Source organism: Ixodes scapularis, unplaced genomic scaffold (assembly GCF_016920785.2).
Source record: "Ixodes scapularis isolate PalLabHiFi unplaced genomic scaffold, ASM1692078v2 PGA_scaffold7__128_contigs__length_106722199, whole genome shotgun sequence".
Taxonomy (NCBI): domain Eukaryota; kingdom Metazoa; phylum Arthropoda; class Arachnida; order Ixodida; family Ixodidae; genus Ixodes; species Ixodes scapularis.
In genome coordinates, this window is record NW_024609882.1 from 65,147,939 (window position 1) to 65,165,639 (window position 17,701).

Consider the following 17,701-nt stretch of genomic DNA (forward strand, 5'->3'; position numbering starts at 1 on the left):
TATTGGTCAGTGATCTTGCGATAGAGAACGCAGTCAGCAGCGAACAAGCAGACTGGTTAAGAAATGTTAGATACTAAATCATTAATATAAATAAAAAACAATAAAGGACCAATTACGGAACCTTGAGGCACCCCTGAATGAACAGACGCTAAAGCAGAATTGTTGTTGTTAACACGTACAAACTGTAGACGATTAGTTAAAAAGGCATTTATCCAATCGAGTATGTGAGGGTCAATATTTAAGACGCGGAGTTTCTGAAGCAGTAGAGAATGAGAAACTTCATCGAATGCCTTCGATAAATCTAAAAAAAACACAGTCAGTATAAGAGCCAGAGTCAAGAAAGCGATGAAGGTCATGGGTAAAAGAGACGAGTTGAGTTTCACATGAGAATGATTTTCTGGATCCGTGCTGAGCCGATGTAAAGAAGTTGTTAGATTCTAAAAAGGCAGCCAAATGAGTGGAGTTGATATTTTCCAATATTTTGCATGGAACGCTCCATAGTGAGGTAGGACGATAATTACATGTATCTGTTTGACACCTGACTTATGCAACGGAACCACCTTCCCGATCTTCCAGTTATTAGGCACAATACCAAATTCGAGTGATTGGTAAAAGAGCTGATGAAGTATTATTGAGGAATACATTTTGGTGTTTTCTAGAAATATCCAATTAATATCATCAACACCCGTAGATGATGACATCTTAAAACCATCTATTACATTTGAAATGCCAACAACATCAAAAACGACAGAATTCGTTGGCAAGAAATTATGCACTGGTAATGAAGGTACACTTACATTACTCTGAACAGAAAATGACTTTACAAAAACATCATTCAGCACAGAGGCACACTCGCGGGCTTCAATTCTTTGCCCATCAGAGAAGATTAGAGATATATCACCGTTATCACTGCTGTTTACAATGTTCAAAAACAGCTTAGGGTTATTCAAAAGCATATAAGGAAGAGTGGCATTAAAAAAAACATGTTTCACATCTTTAACTGCGATGTCATATTCTGAAGCGGCTGAATGATACGCTGCCCAGCGATCATCTGTGGTATTAAGTTTTGCTACACGGAATAATATTTTCTTTTTGTTGGATAGCCTCTTTAAAGGTGTACTGTACCATTGCGCATTTGCATGATTGCCAACTACTTTAGACGGTATGTATTTATTCGTTAAAATGTAACAATATTTTAAAACCTACTCTAATTTCTTTCAACTGAACGATTAAGGAAACCTTCTAGGTAGCCTTCAAGAAATAGACACAAATCTCTGTTGATCAAAGTAAAATCAGCCTTGCTGTAGTCTCGAATAGTTTTTACTGTCGATAATGTTGAGCCCTTAGATGCATGAACCGTGAAATGTAGCACAGAATGGTCACTGAGGCCAGGCAAGTATGATATCGATGAAAAAGTGTGCGGCTGAGTGGTAAGCACTAGGTCTAACAAGGACGATGTCGACGATGTTACTCTTGTCGGAGATGTGACTATGTGACTATAAATTAAAGTCTGAACATAACGTAATAAACGCGCTAGGTTCAGTTGAAAAGGGAATACAAGAAGGATAGTTATCAGTCCATTTAATACTTGGGAAATTAAAGTCCCCCATCAGAACGATAGGTGAGTCAGGAAACCGAACAATAGGTTGGTTGATAGAATCGTGCAACACAATTGAAAACATAAAATTATTCGTAGGAGGGCGGCAACAAACACCGAATAACCATTTTTTTTTTTTTGTAATTGAAACAAGCACACGCCCAATTCATCTCAAGAGCACAAGCACTCGGCACATGATAAGAAACAACTGTATTGGCCACCGCCAACAAAACACCACCACCCGATCTGTCAATCCTATCATTTTTGTAAATATTGTAAGGTCTCTGACAATGGAAGAGCTCATTAATATAAACTTTTGCCGAGAGCCAAGTTTCTGTCAAAACTATTAAATCCGCATCACAGGAGTCGACAACTGAGCACAAGTCATCACGCTTGGGAAACAAACTTCTAATATTAGTAAAAATGATATAGATGTTCGAGCTGGAATCAGGACGTTCACCACCCCTCTCCGACTGTTAAGAAGTGGTAGCTGGACATGATACAGCTTCAGCTGCTGGCTGAGCCCCGTTATACGCTCGTTGAACAGCAGCAGAAGGGAGCACCTCATAGATGCTATCGTCGGCCGCATTGTACGCAAAACATTTTCCGTTTAACGATAGCTTGGTATAACGAAGCTTAACAACTGTCCCCTGGCTTTTTCCGTAATCAAGCAACCGCTTCCTTGTAAGCCGTGTCTAAGGGGAAAAATCTTCGGCTACTGAAACAGGGTTATTTTTTAGTCTGGCACGGCATGATAGTATATGATCCTTAGTTTTGAAGGATTCAAAATTTACAATTACGGGGCGAGATTTCCCACTTACAAAGGCCCCCAGCCTGTGGGCACGCGCTATTTGTTCGTGGGAGACGGTTATATTCAAAACGTTCGATAAAAAAGACAATACCTTATCTTCAGATTGAGACCACGTTTCATTAACGCTGTCATCAATACCATGACAAATCAGATTATCCCTTCGTGACCTATCTTCCATATCAAAGAGTCTTGAATTTAAGTTCCGGTTATCTCTTTCCGTACGCTCGATGGTATGGTGAGCTGCGACTAGCTCGCGTTGTATGCCATGCAAAGCTGCGGTTTTGGCTTCGACTGTCGCAACTCTTTGAGCAAGATTAGTGACAGAATTCTAAATTGATTCCTGATTTGGTTTAAGTGCGTTGATAGAGGCAATCACAGTGGCTTGTCCTTCCTCGAACTTCAGCGAACGAGCGTTAAGGCATTGTAATAACTGAAACACTTCATTAAATTGTTTGACCTGTTGTTCGTTCATGGGACCCGGGTTTACCTCAACATCTCCACACAGCATTAAAAGCAGCACTCGAAACGACTCAAGACAGGCTTCTGGGCATGGAAGCACGACTATGCAAATACAGTTCGATCTAAAACAAGGGTCAGTGTCACGCTTACTAACCTGCACAAGACGAAGGAAAAGGTTTACGATCCCCATCGTAGCCGTGCACCCATGCCCACTGGCGGACAGCGATGATGCTCCAGGCTTTGTAGCGAATGCAGGCGATGGTCCCGATGACGATGACGTTGACGATGTTGCCGTTTCAACGGATAGCCGCTCGAGGATGATGATAGCATTGGCTGGCTGAGTTGGCAATGTGGGGACGGCAAAAGCCTGATGCTGACGGCAGTTATCGAACACCGGCCCTCCCGCGAGCTGCACAAGAAGAACGAAAAGGTTTACGATCCGCATCGTAGCCGTTTGTTTTGTATCTCAAGCCATTTTATTCAAGCATCATGTTTTCTCAACAATCTCATGGGAATATGTTGCACGCCGCTGAGGGACAGTTTTTAGCGTACGCATAATATATCGCTGTATTTTGTAAAGGCAGTAAAAGTTGAAGTGAAATACTTGCCATGAAAGGATCTTTCTGTGAGCCTACGGGTGCCTCAGTAAGCTTGCAAAAATGTAACGGTTTTCGGCTTGGCGAATGGCCCACAGAACCGGCTACGCTTGAAGGCAATATGTGGTTTGAAACACCTTGTAATGATCTTCGCGTGCCTTTTCGTCACTATCGCCGCGGTCAGAAGTAGCTGACGACCTAAAAACTATGCCGAAAATGGGCCACCGGGATCTTTATATTTTCGAAAAGGCGAGTGTGTGTATATATATATTTTTTTTAATTTCTAAGTAATCATACGTGTTGCAAGTTCGGCATTGTGCCAGACTCTCACATTTGGTTATTAGACAACTCGTGTCAAGGAGGTTTACTGAGAACCCAGGAGTACCCCTTTATTGCATACCAATATTCAAACTAATCTGTCTTTATTTTTGCCGTCTTTTGTCGTACCGACATGGGAGGAGCCGCTGCTGAGAGTTTTAGGGTTCACTGAAAATGTCAGTGATGCTGTCTACGTTCACAATGTGCGTTTCTCCCCTCAATATCTGTCCGGTGTTAAACGGAAACGTCTCACGCGTGAGCTTTTGGAAATGTCGTTTTCAGCACATTTGCATCGATCACTGTATCGGCAATATCTTGGGCAAAATGTTCTGTGTCGCGTAAAAAAAAATACGTGTATTCCACCGGCACCAAATATATCATTTTACGAAGTCCAGAGTCCTTCATTACCTGTGGAGCTAGCCTTGGGCTCAAGAGCATATTTTTACCCTGGTCTGTACACTGCCTGCCTTTTAAGCTACCTGAGACAATTAAAGACGTTTCTATTCACTGTAGGCGTATTCATTCACTGTTTCGAAGCGTGTTACAAAGAACTTTGGAAAATGACGGGTTTTTCAGCAAAAGGAAATTGTCTTTTTCCAGTGTAGAAAAACGACCATGTGCCTTGCGATAGATTTAGGCTCTTAGGCCTGTATGTCATTTGGAAGTACAGCATGGCAGTCACGAACGCAGTTAGCGCAAAATATATATCTTATTATTTTCACGACGCTGTTGCACGCGTTAATATATTTTACCAAACGGTGGAAGAAGCGCCATACAGGTGCTCGCAGCTAGATATCCTCTAAAAATGGAGGTGTGAAAACATTCCCAAAAGAACCCGGTCTATGATTTTATTTTCCTAGCATGAATTACTGTGCGCATTTAATGCAATGAAAAAAAAAAAAGACCTGGTGTAGCTTAGTGGAAACTCCTCCGCTTCGAACGCAGCGATCTCATATTCGATTCCCGCCGGGGCGATATTCCTCAAGTTTTGGCAACATCGACGACGGACACCATACACCCTACTATGCGAAATAAAACATCTACAACTTCAACTTCAACGTCATGAACTACTAAAACAAGAAACAACGGATGTAATTTCCAGTTGTGGGTAGACTCCTTAACAGCTATTGCTGCATAATGTGCAGCCCGACTCAAGATTCCTAATTTAAAAAAAAAAATCCCCTCCACAAAGGAAAACAAAAAAACGAGGCTAACCTGAGGCGTTCCAACAGCTAAGGAGAAGGAGCAGACAGTTTTTTTTTATAATCGGTGATAGGTTAATAGCTCCAGGTAATCTCCTCCTACCTCTCCTCACTTTGGCAGAGCGAACGCTCTAGAGACACGTGCACGAACAGAAAATCAGATGCATGGACGCATCTAAGACATAAATAACAAAGGCCACGGCTTGAATAGTCCTCGAGAAAAGGAAGAAAAGCACCACGAGACTACCTGAGAACTCGTCTATGCCGAAGAAAAACTGAGGGCAGCCCTTGAAGCCGACCATCGATATACTGAAAAACACCTAAGGGCCAAGGATAGCGAGAATCTTTACTGACTCACAAAAGGCACTCCGAGCATGTCGAGACAGCAAACCCCGAAGCAGAACGGCAAAGAGAATTAAAGCGATTGCCACAGAGCTAAGAGCGAAGAGGATCGTGCTGACATTACAGTGGATTCCGGGCCATGAACAGAATGCCGGGAACGAGTGGGCTCACCGAGTCGCAGCGGAGGCAGCCAGCAGCAACAGCTCCGCGACAGGCCAAACCACTCGGGTGTACGACAAGGAAATGGAAGACCCTGAGGGCAAGACCGGACTAGCAAGAAAAGCTAGAAACGCATACCTCAGAGGACGCGTACCATCAGGAGAAGACCCACTACCAAATGCATACTGAAGATGGACAGCAACCAGACTTCGCAGAATCAGAGCCGGCACGGCAGTAACGCCGGCCAAACTTTCAGCCTTTGGGCTACTGAAGGAAGAAGACCCTATCTGCAAGGCCAGCAGAGAAAAGAAGGTGGCAGGTATTAAGCACTTATTTGAGAGTTCAAAGGCTTTGAAGAGCAGCGTCGGAAAAATTACCCACTCAGGATCAACTAAGGAGGCTTAACGACATAGTCATCAACACCTCCTCCTCATAATCCCCCGCCCCACCCCTCGTATCAGAGCACACCACTCATAGATGGGAATCCTAACTATCATATAAAACACGCATGTTTTGTCTCTCTCCTCTCCAGCGATCACTCTGCTAAAGAAAAAAGACGTGGGTGGAGCTTCCAATTTACTTTTAACATCTCATAGACCGTAGTTTGGTCACGCCCAATATTAATCTCTCCTCACCTCCATCTGTACCGCCACCTTATCTTCGCCTCTTTACCTACCAAACATTCCGACCCCTCAGCTCTTAGAATTTTTAGCTGGAAACCGTACCGTAAATCCAACTTTCAAAACTACCTTTTTGACGATTCAGGTGCATATATCCGTGTTTGGGCACTTCGGAAAACTACACAAAAAATAGGAAGTTTCATCATGTCAACAGAAGGTTAACATTTGTGGGAACAACAGAAAAAAAGAAAAACAAAAAATTGACACTTTTATTAAAACGGCTTAAAGTTATAGTAAAATTTATTTTCTGATGCGATTTAAAATGAAGATAGATTGTTTTGTGCAAATAAGGTGAACTGAAGTGGTTCCAGTCGATATGGCCTGTATAGCCCTATATACGTATAGTATTTACTAAGAATATATTATAAATCCTGAGATACAACGCTCCAAATATGACAGCAATGTGTCATATTGCGACATTTTTCAAATAAAGACAAACAAAGGTCGGCCGAGCATACGAGGGCTTTCCTCGTTTTTTGTGTTCAGGTGACCTAAGTAAAAACAGTGTTGTGCCCGTTACCGAAATTAAGTAACGAAATAGCGTTACTCGTTAACGTGAAAAAAAACAAAAAAACTAACGCCTTACAGAGCTCCGTTACCGTTTCGGAAATGTGACGATAACCAGCGTCGTTACTTCCCATGACTAACGGACGTTACTTTAACCTTAGGTTGTCGTTATTTTCTGTTTCACTGTTAGTGTATGGCAGATGTTAGTATATGGCTGTAGCGTACTTAAACAAAAATGTCTCCACAATCTTGTCGAACCGTTCTTGAGGAACGGGAACTTGATGCATATATGCACGGTCGATCCTCATCTGCTTCAGCAAGGGCGCGCCGGGAAGGTGGGTTGTAGTCTCGGTCTTTCGTTTTTTAATATTACCGCGAAATCTCATAGCTTCTGCCAATGGAGGAACTGGCGGAAAAATAACAACAATTAGGACTGATGGGAAGCCCAGCTGTTAATTTCTTGTTATCAGTGGTGTGGAACAACGAAATATTAACTAAACAAAGTGCACCACGAATTAGTATAGAAAAAAAAAAACCTCTAAATAAATCGCAAACTTAAACCAATATGAAATAGGCGTGTTTATATATAACTGCCATAATTGACTTATCCTCCTCCGGAAGTATACAAATAGATTAAACTAAGCCGTGTTCGAAAAATTTTTGCTAGCTTACATTAATGAAAATGTTGAGATGTAGCTGAAAAACTAGAAAGGTGTGTTCTTTTGGCTTAGAAAGCTTAACGACGATATTTTAACGGAAAAAAAACTGTAAGCGACATTGAAGAATAACTCGCCTTGTAACAATATTAATAATATTTATTTTGGGCGCCAAGAAACAACCACATCGGCCTTCCCCTTGGTGCACCAACACAAACAATAAAACCAGCAATGAAACAAAAAAATTCTAAACACCGTAAAGTTAAGACAAGTGTAAAATTATCCGAATGATGACGGTACATTGTAACAGCTGCCGATATATCAAGGTGGGATGGAGCATAGCGTTATATAATGACGGAATCTTAGAAAGAGGTGAGGCATTGCACTGTGAGTGAACGTAGATGCAAACAAAATGTCTTGTTAGATGTGAAGCAGCATGAATGCTCACCCTTTCAAAGAGTAGCAGAGAATCAAATGCACCGTTAGCAACCCTGGGCAGATAAAACAAAGTCTCGAAGTGATCTCCTGGTAGAAAGAAGTGAAAGTGAAAACCTTTGAAGTATATGCTCATAATTATAGTAAAAGCGAGTCTCAAAGTTTCGATCGTAAACAATCGGAAAACCTTTTTCTCACCATTCTCGATTGTTAAAGCCCGTGTCTTAGATATCGAGGTCCATATGACAGAAGCAAACTCGAGTCGTGACCTTACTAGGGAATTTAAAAGGTGGATCAATGAAAGGTTTTTTTTAAAGTTACTCGTCAAGCGAGATATTGTTCCTAGTACTTTAGAGGCATTTCCGACGAGTCAAGACACATGATTTTTGACAGTTAAATCACAGCTAACATACACGCCAAGATCCTTTACGAGAGGTACACGTTGTATTGGCGATCCTTTAAGATAATATGTAAAGTCAAAAACGGCATGCTGCCGGCACAAGAAAATCACTTTTGTTTTTGCGGGGTTAAGCAACAATTTTTTTTACAAGATTAAAGAATGTTTAACACGTCATTTTGTAAGATATCGCAATCTCGAAGCGTATGAATACTTTTGAACAACTTAATGTCATCAGCGAAAATCAGTAGTCACACGTGACTACGCAAGATACAATATCATTTATACAAATCAGGAACAACAAACGTCCCAGGACTGATCCATGAGGAACACCCGAAGTTGTAAAAAAGATTTTGGAGAAACTATCATCAACGCGAACAGTCTTAGAGCGCAACAAAACATAGCTGTCAAACCATTCACGCAGCTCATGACACTCCATATGAAAACAGCTCGCGGAATAGTAACAAATGACTGACTTTGTGTAACGCTTTAGTCATATCGAAGTGCTCAATGTGCTTCTTCAAATTGGAGTTTGACGCCCTGGATGTGCTCAGCAGCTTGACTGTCGGCATACAGAGCAGACATAAAAACAGCTAATTGTCTGACTTCGTTTCCCTCCGTTCAAACATAGCACTTAGCCCGGGCAATAGTAACGGAGATTGGGTGACCGTTGCCATCTTGCACGAAAAGTGAGTGAGAGATGGCAGTAAAAGGGGCTTTTACAACAAGTGTTCCAAAAAGGCTTTGTTGGTTAGAGGCAGACGTTGCATGACAGGGACAACTGCTCATTACACGGACTGCTCACAAACAACACACCTCATAGCCACACCGGTCTTAGTCACAGTCCGGTTTAGGCTAAACGAGCAACAAAAAAGGACACCGATCGCATAATATAACGAATTATTATAACCAAAGAAGATTATTGGTGATTATAAACGACGTATACAGCCGGCCATGCTTTGGGTTGTAATCACATGCGTACTCGTAATATCGTTACGTGTACACTAAGTTGCTCTTTCACGTCCAAAAACCTTCCTTTTTTTCATTTTTCACGCCGGCAGCAGCAAAATAAGGGCCAAGCAGACGAAAGTCATCACTATTACTGCTACGAATGCTTCTCTCTAGAAGAATGGTACGGTAGCCTTCACCCACAACCAGGAACTGCGAAAAGGATAAGGCGAGCGTAGCGTCCAGCAACAGATAATTCGTTCTTTGGATGCCAGGGAGTTGGGGGCTGACTGCGATAAAAAGAAGGTGCCGTCCGTTGTGGTTACGCAGACTTTCGTCGAATTTTCGAGACGCTATGGGGAAAGGATGCCCAGAGCATTTAGTGGGAGGCGACCTTCCAAACGGGAGTCGTTATCCAGCGGGAGACCGCACCTTTGTACCACGGCGGCAAGTGTTCTAAAAGGTGCTGAATTCTTTCTGGTGACGGACGCCTTTCAATCCTGCGATAACCTTGCCACTTGTTTTGGTTCAACGCGTGGGAACGTCGACGCTTCCGAATTTAAAGTTTATCCTTTCTGTTGTTGACAGAATGAGAATTTATTTATTTTGAAGAGAAGGATTTGACAAGCTGGAGTAGCTAGGGACAATTAGGCAGAATACTTCTGGCGGCGGCAGACTTTGGCCTTCTGAGCGGATGTCTCTTTCCAGCGAGACGGCTGCTTCTTCAGGGCGCGGCGACGGTGGTCTTAGTAGCTTCGATGCAAAGACTGCACCAAGGGCGCTTAGGAATTCCGTAAAGCTATAATATCGCGTCTTTTGGGACCGGTCGTGGGAACGTTGAAAGTATCTTCAGGGAGATTGAAATGACGCCGTCTATACACAGCTTCGTTGTGGTTTACTTGCCACTTTTTGCAGTGCGCTGAATAAACATTATTTTGTTTTGAAACAATTATGCGGCCATTTTTAATCAAGAGTAACGAGTAACGCAATTTGATAGGAGATACCCCAAAATAATAAGGACATTACTTTACTCGTTACTCTTTTGGGATTCTAACGCGTACTTTCGTACGTTACTAAAGAAACTCACGCATTACCAGTAACGCCGTCACTTTTAACGCGCTAGTTCCAACACTGAGTAAAGACCAAAAATCATGTTTTTATTAATAAACAGAAGATGCAGACACATACTCGCGCTACTTCGCGTAGCCCCGGAACAGATTTAGGCAGTCACTATAATCTAGCACACTCATTTGCATGTTAACCTCCCTCCCCTTAACAAACGCTACATTGGCTCTCAGCGATTAGCTCGAGAGCTCAACAAGAATCTCAGACACCACAGATGTCTTTTTGGGACCCCATCACCCAGGACGTCTGTGCGTTTTTGCCGACGCTTTTTGCAGTTTCCTCCGTACACACTAGACGCCTGCGACAAACGACCCTCTTGCTGACGAATGAAAGAATGACTCACATTCACGCGCTATTCTCTTTCGCGAGGACCTTCAAAAACCTGTACTAGCAAATGGGGAAGCACTAAAAAACCACGTCATTAAAACAGTCTTAATTCGTACTTTAATTATGTGAAGATGTAGCTAGTGTATCTATCTACACACTGCGTATGTTATAAGTGTGTTCAACTTTATTGATTGTCACCCATCTCCTGGAACCTTTAACAAATTAGCCTTAGTACTAGAGCCAAAGAATCTGAGATGTGTTGCCAGCCTAAAAGTTTCTCACGGGAAATCTAACAGTTGGTCAAAGGGAGCAGTCACCCATTATTGCTTACAAAATGTTTTCATGGCTGCGATACCCCTGCCACTGTTGATTCTGCTTTTCGGAGAAAGGAAAACGCCAAGATTTCAAACTCACAGGTAACAATAGCTGAAAAAAATTCACCATGTGTCTTACTGCAAAGGCGCTTTATGGTATTGGGTCCTAGAACTTGAGGGATTATCAGGTTGTTTAAAGGATGTTGAGCTCTTCATAACCCGTCACGCAAAAACTTGCAAGCAAAATGCTGATGTTTGATGGGCACTAACAATTGTAGTATTCTTCTGGATCTGTCTAAGGACAATCCCAAAACACTAGGAAGAGGAACAGCAATGTCTTCAGAATGCCAAACTATTAGTCCCGTATCCTCGATCAAACAAAACTTTTCCGTGGTTAGTTGGTGCGCAAAAAGCGACCAGCCTGAGAAGTTTTATAGCTAATGACAACTTGAAAAACCCAGAGCGTGTCCTATTGTGTTAAGACTTTTTGCATCGTAATTTGTTCTTCGTTGATCTTATCGGTTCATTTCATAATTATATTGGCTCCGCACCTCTGACTCACAACGTCATGCGTTTCCTCATTCGCCTATGACAACGTATGAATAAATTCCGAAAAATTGGTTTATTTTACTAAACCACTTTAATAAAATGGCACATTTTAATTGTACAAATATGCAGGAACTGGACCGACTATGTGCTCTACATCGGCTCTGCAATTCCATTTTGTCGGATTTCAGTAATGTAAGTTCTGTGCTTCGAACATAGAGACTACTGCGTTAAATACTGGCACTATGTCTTCTTGTGCTTCAACAGGACTTCTCATTTAACACCGGGTGATATTACTGGTTGTTGGTTTTCAAAAAAAAAAATAACGCTCATGATCTTAGCATACTAGCTCTTGGAATTGTAATGTTCCAAAAGAAAACTAATTTCCCAGTTAAACATAAGTGTTATTTTGTATTGTGACGGAGACTGGGCAATTAATTGATAAAAACAAAAAGAGGCAATCGAAACTTCATTTAAATAAGCCACGAACGTCGATACTTTCCTCTTTATGCATTGAGCGGGGATATGCTCCCTATCAAGGGCTTTGTGCCTCATTGTGGAAGGAGCGAGTGCGAATTCATGATATTACCATGCACTTTCCACACGTGAATGTTCTTTCAAATAAAGAAGGTTGTAGAGCTAAGGTCTCGCATGTACATGTTTAATAGCACGGTATCTACACTTTACCAAATTTATTTGTTTTATTTCTAATTTCTTTTACCACTTTACCATGTCATTTCCGGAGGGATAATTTTTTCTGCTTTGATCCAATACACGTTTGGAAGTACGAATTGAGGGCACCGCCGTCTTGGTCTGTTGGTGTGCGCTTGAGCGCGTAAATATGCAATTACGAAGCCTTGCTAAGGCGTTTTAGTCGGATTATGGCGTCACCCAAGCGCACGCCCAAATGAACAACATGGTGGCGACCTGAGGCTGTACTTGTAAACGCGAATAGATAAAATAGTAAAGCAGTCGCGATAAACATATAACAAAACAAACACTCAAATTGAGAATTATGACACGTAGCATTTTTTCAAGACCAGCAAGGGCGGTTCAATGTTGCAACCAAATAAAAATAAATAGCATGCAATATATTTTTTACACAAAGTTTTTTAAACACACTTCCCGAAATGCTCATGATAAAACATAAGAATCTCCTACAAGCTCTAAAAAGAAAATAAAATGTAGGAAATTAAAAAAAAAAAAAAATTCGAGTAGAGGTTTTCATTTAACGTCCTTACATCTATTAGCTAACAAGCCGCTGAAAAGTACTATCATTGGGTTTATAAGTTGTAAAAATAAACATGCTTTCAATAAAAAAAAGCTGAGCGTTATAACAAAAACAATAAGTATGTAATTTTTATAAATACATTGAGCGTGTCGGGAACCGCAGGAGTTCGCTAAAGTTAGCACCCGCCCGCAGACCTCAGATTTCGGCTGGCGGTGAAAAAACGCGGATGGTAAGGGATAGAGTGCCTTCATGTGCGACCCCTCCCAAGGTCCTCAAGGTCACGTGACCCCAAGGTGACCCCCACGTGACCCCCCAGGTCACGTGACCACTCTGAGGTCACGTGACCCCCAAGGTCACTTGGGGGTCACCTTGGGGGTCACGTGACCTTGAGGTGACCCCCATGTGACACCCAAGGTCACGTGACCCCCAGGTCACGCGACCCCCCCTCCCCGAAGTCACGTGACACCTCCCCCCCCCGAGGTCACGTGACCCCCCGGAGCATATTAAAGAATTAGGGGAGGAGGAGGAGAAGGAGGAGGGGTCTACCCTCCCCTCAGTACCCTTCACTCCTCCTCCTCAAGAGCTGCGCTCCAATTCGGCGTTACAGGGATTTGTAAACGGCTTTCACTTTTTGTCCAACACTCAGTACGTTCTGAGTCTCAGTTCGGTTTTAGAAAGGGAAAGTCGACGGAAACCGCACTCTTCTTACAAAAGGAAATTATTTCGCATAACATCGAACACAAACTTTTCACGTTAGGCCTATTTATAGATTTTAGCAAAGCCTTCGATTGTATTAATCACAAAATACTTGTTGACAAATTATACCAGTACGGCATTCGCGGTCCCTCACTTTCACTTTTGTGTTCATATCTAGAAGATCGTATGCAGTGTGTGTGCATTGATGGACATTTATCATCTTTTATGCCGATCAGATATGGTGTCCCACAGGGTAGCATATTGGGGCCCTTACTGTTTAATATTTATATAAATAATAATATGAATACTGATGAAGACACTTATTTCATAATGTATGCGGACGACACCAGTCTGTTTCTCTCTGACGTGGATGCGGATAATTTAATAATCAAAGGAAATGTCATGCTCTCCAAATTTTCGATGTGGTCAAATTCAAATGGGCTTAATATTAATGAAACCAAAACTAAAGCAATATTATTTAGATCAATCAATAAACATGTAACTCTAAACAAAACTCTCCAGTTTAATTCTAAGCCAGTTGAACTAGTGAAAAATCATAAAACACTGGGCTTTATATTTTCAGAAAACTTGTATTGGAATGAACATATAAATCATATTGCCAGTAAATTATGCAAAATCGGCGGTATTATTGCTCGATGTCGTTTCGTTCTCCCTGAAAATATAAAATTACAAATATATCACGCGTTATTTAAATCGCAAATAACGTATTGTCATCTCATTTGGGGTACGACAACAAAATCAAATCTAAACAAAATACTATTGCTTTAAAAGAAAGTGTTACGCTTTATTGCAAACGTTAATTATTCATTCCATACCGAATCATTATTTAAAAATATACAAAATTATCAATATATATCGAGTATATGAATACCTTCTGACTAGGTCATTTTGTTTTTCATCACCAGAAGTGAATGGTTTTTTGGGACATACATCAAATTTAACCAGAAATATAACCACCATCCGCACCCGTTGCTCAGAGGAATGGAGGGTGTCCCGTTATCGTACAAATTATGGCTTGCAGTCCCTTCACTATAACCTACCCACATTACTCAATAAATATTCTTTAGATCATCTTGACATTTATAGTTTAAATTGCAAATCAATGTACCTACTTTTTGTATAATATGTACTAGGTTATGTTAACCTTTTAGTTAACGTGTTTTTGTGCATATTTATTACCCTGATTATTTTTTCTGCATCTCTGTCACCATCTGCCAAGCTCTCGGGGCCCGGACCCCGTCAAGCCAACAAAGTTTGGCTTTTTTGTTCGTGGCTCCGGCATCTGTACTTGCAGATGCAAATAAATGATTTGATTTCATTAGATTTGATTTCACCCCCTTTTGACTTCGCGGGAGGAATATCTGTATACTGTAAACGATTTGATGAATAGTTTTAATAAAATAAGTGAGATTTCTCTAGTTTGATATATGCACAATTTTTCAAAATAATAATAAGCTTGGGCTAATTGAAAGCTTTTTTGAAGTAAACAAAAACTTCAACTGTATATAACCTCCGCTCGAAATTATACATTATTTTATTTTTGAATTGTAGCAGCACCAATGAATATGATTTTTGCTTCTGAAACCCATACTGTTGCTCCGCTGTAACATTATTTTCTTTGATGAAAATTTTTGAGTCGCGCAATAATTGCTGTTGCTCTGAGTTTAAAAACAACAAGAATAACCGAGATTGGTTTGCAATTATTTAGGTCATCTTTATCGCCTCCTTTGTGAATAAACAACAATTTCGCAACCTTCTCAAGTATCGGGAAATATGTAAATATGCCGTACTCAGGATTGTATTTCATGTTGTCACGAATGACAAAGGTACAAAAACGCAGTTCACAATCCTATCGATCGTAGTACCGCTTGAGGCGCACGACGTAGACGAATTCCGATCGGGAGCGCGGCGTGATGAAGTTCATGTTCCGTCGGGCATCACCTCGCAGTTCATATCTGCGAGTTGACGAAGCACCTTGTAGGGTTTCGAAGCAGCACTTTAGGAGATTCTCGCTTAGACCGCAGCGGTTAATCGGTTTCCAAACCCACACCCTGCCTGTGGGCTGGAAGTGGACGTCCCGACGACGAAGACTGTAGGTTCTAGCTGCCAGTGTCGACACGTTGTTGGGCTTTAATCTACAGTCAAACGAGCTGACCGACTTCTTCTGCCCGTTGTGCAACCACATGGGCGTCGTCGCTTCCGTCAAAATCCGGATCGAGGGGTAACGTTGCGTGCAGCATTGTCGTAACTTTGCGACCATGAACCAGTTGAAAAAGTGTCCTTCGTGATGTTTGTGAGCGGTGCGGAAATCCTTGCGACATCCCAAACAAAGCGCCGATAGTAGGCACATAGTCTAAGGAACCTTTTGAAGTCCTTGTTTTCTGTCGGCGCTGGAAATGCTGCGACGGCACGAGTGCTCTCTCAGTCTGAGTGAACGCCTCCGTTACTAACCACATGACCTAGGAACTTCAGTTTGTTATAGGTGAACAGACACTTGGACGGCTTGAGGGTGAGCCCGGCCGTTCGTATGGCTTGCAGAACAGCTCGGAGTCATCGCAAGTGCTCGTCAAAGTCGCCAGAAAACATTACGACGTGTCGAGGTAGACAAGATAGCTCTGACACTTCAATCCTGGTAGCACGGTGTCCATGAAACGCTGAAACGTTGTCGGTGCCGTGCATAGTCCGAAGGGCATCACCTTGAACTCGTAAAGTCCATCCGGCGTGACGAAGGTTGTCTTCTCTCGGTCAAGTTAGTCGACTTCGATCTGCCAGCAGCCACACTTCAAGTTCATTGTTGGAAAATATAGAGAGTGGCACAGCCGGTCTAGCGTGTCGTCTATGTGGGGGAATGGTAGACGTCTTTCCTCGTCACCGCGTTCAGCTGCCGGTAGTTCAAGCAGAACCTAAGCGCTCCGTGCTTCTTTTTAACCAGTACGACTGGAAATGCCGACGGACTGCTCAAAGGCTGGACTATGTGGTCGTTCATCATTTCTTGTACTTGCTCCTGGATGACCTCCCTCCCTTTCTTTGACTGACACTCGGAATGGCGATCAATGCACAAGAAGTACGTCGTCCTCGTTAATGATGATATGCTTCGCAACGGTGGTTTGGCGCACCTTCGACAACGTCACGAAGAAGTCGTTGTATTCGGTGAGGAGGCTACTTTGCTGCCGTCGTCTTGGACCCGGAAGCTTAACGTCAATGCCGATCTGCACTGTCGACGTAGTCGTACTAAGGCAGCGATGTTTTTTTCATTATTCAGGGGATTTCGGCGGAGTTTCAAAATTCCTCGACGTGGCTTACAGCTCCGCTTTTAGTGATGTGTTGCGTTTCTTGTTGGAAGTTCGTCACGAGGACCACAGTGCGCCATTCCTGAAGTTCAGCTACTCCACTTGCGACGCCTATTCGTTTTTTCTAGAAGCAACTGGAGGCTTCTCTTGAGCAGAACTTCGCCACAGAAAACTTCGGTGATCCCGACGGGTACAAAAACACACGACCGGGGCGGTATGTTGCCGTGGCTTGCGAGGACTCGAACCGCGGTCGTTGTCGCTTTGGGCTCCTCCGATGGTAAAACAATTTTCGCAGCGTCGGCCGGTTTGCCCCGAGGTCGATCACGGCGCCATACTCGCAGAGAAGGTCCATTCGGAAGATAACGTCCCTCGCACCGTCTTGAAGAAGGACGAATTTCACAGAGCACTTCTCACCGTGGATCAGACGCAAATAATGCATCTCCCGACTCATGTGATGAGGTGCCCACCGGCGGTTTGTATTTAAGGGGCTCCTCACGGCGTTGTCACTTTTCGCAGGCGGCGAGAGAGACTCCCATCTAAAACTGAGTTGTTTACTGCGGCATCCATAAATGCCGATGAGTCGTTGCGCTCGATAATAACGTTTAGGCTGTTGGGCACCGTTGCGGAGGCGTCGTTGCAGTGCGTAGCATTGCGAGAGTGAACGGCTCCAATGTTCTTGGAAGATCTTTACTTCGGTCGTCTTCGGCAACGCCACCTCCAGGCGTTGCCGCACTCAGTTTTCCCGTCAAGACAGGGGGGACAAGCTGTCCCTACGAGAGCGGCGGAACGGCAAGAGCGCGCTTCGTGGCAAAGGGAACGGAAACTTTAGGGTGGAGCTAGCACCGGAAACAGAGTTCGTCGGAAGTACTCCTCGATGATCCTTGGTCGCTCCCCAAGGCGGGGTAGCGGGTCACTCGGAGCAAAACCTCGCAGGCCCATTTGTTAATACAGGCAGCTCCAGTTGGCGTGATCCGCCTCGCAACAGTGATAATAAAGTGGTCGTTGATCGGCCGTGCGCCACAATCCGTCTTCCTAGGCCCCCGT